Below are 1,127 nucleotides of genomic sequence, written 5' to 3' on the forward strand. Positions count from 1 at the left end.
GCCCGCGCCGCCGCCCGCGCCACCAACAGTGCATTCTTCGGGCGCATCGGCAATTTTTTAAAAATATTGCAAACTTATGAAAAAGTCCGAATTTGTTTATAACAATGTTTTCGCCAAACATCGAAGGGCAAAAAAGGCAAAAGGACTAAAGTTAGCCCTCCGGCACGCACACTCATCATATAAAACCCGTAATTGCTTCCACTTCACGCCAGTCTTCTGTGTGGTCGTAGTTTTGCACCTGGCGAGGCGAGCCGGCCCTGCAGTGCGAAAATGTTAAATCGGGTTATACCTATGTATATATACAAATAGATTCAAATGTGTTTAATATGTAAATAATATAACTAATTTGTGAAAACGTGATAGTCGCAAAACACAAAGAGTAACTCTGTTGAAAGAGTTGTATTTGTATATTTTGTATTGAAAAAGTATTGTGTTTTAAGGTTGCCGGTCCGGCGGAGGGCGGAGCGCCGGCAGCCGGGGCGCCGCTACCGCGCGACATCGCCGACCTGCTGCAGGAGGTCAGTCTCGCACACGCATCTCGCGGCAGTCATGGAGGTTTGTGACCTGTCGCCGTCGGCGTCGACGTTGAGGCGAGATTGATGGACGCAGCAGAGCGCTTCGTCTGATAAGCGTTTATTTTGTACAGAAAGTGTTTGAGCTAAAAAAAGTCATATAGGCTAGTTATTATTTACTAGACCGGTCAATTTAGACATATAGAAGCACAATGCTGGGAGAGGCGCTCAGTGAATGAGTTAGGCGAGTGGCGAGCGCCGACTGACGATGAACTGGCAAAGACCCATGGTGATATAAACACCTGGATTCTAGCTATCTTCGTTTGGAGACAAGTTATATTCTTGTACTGCTTATCTCAAGTAATCCAGCGATTCAGCGATTTGCACCTGTGATCTGAAGCAGGCGTAAGTCGGGTCGACGCTGACCGGCGTGATGACATTGCAGGTAGAAGCGATATCGCGGTGGATAGACGAGGTGCGCGGCGACTCGCAGCTCATCCGCCGACTGCACTCCGACCCCACATACCACGCCAACGATCGTAAGTAAAATACTCTCACGTTTCATACAGTTCATGCTTCACGTTATGCGAATGTATATTAGCGGCTGGCGGGTCT

At 48.1% G+C, this 1,127-nt stretch overlaps 1 long non-coding RNA gene across 1 annotated transcript; it reads left to right on the top strand.

The window, feature by feature from the left end:
- LOC106106014 lies at window positions 1–1,055 on the top strand. Its single transcript, XR_001225773.1, has 3 exons — window positions 1–84; window positions 441–518; window positions 958–1,055. It is a non-coding gene; the product is annotated as an uncharacterized LOC106106014 (long non-coding RNA).
- Window positions 1,056–1,127: the final 72 nt, after the last annotated feature.

The sequence above is a fragment of the Papilio polytes genome, unplaced genomic scaffold (genome assembly GCF_000836215.1).
Source record: "Papilio polytes unplaced genomic scaffold, Ppol_1.0 DF822582.1, whole genome shotgun sequence".
Lineage (NCBI taxonomy): Eukaryota > Metazoa > Arthropoda > Insecta > Lepidoptera > Papilionidae > Papilio > Papilio polytes.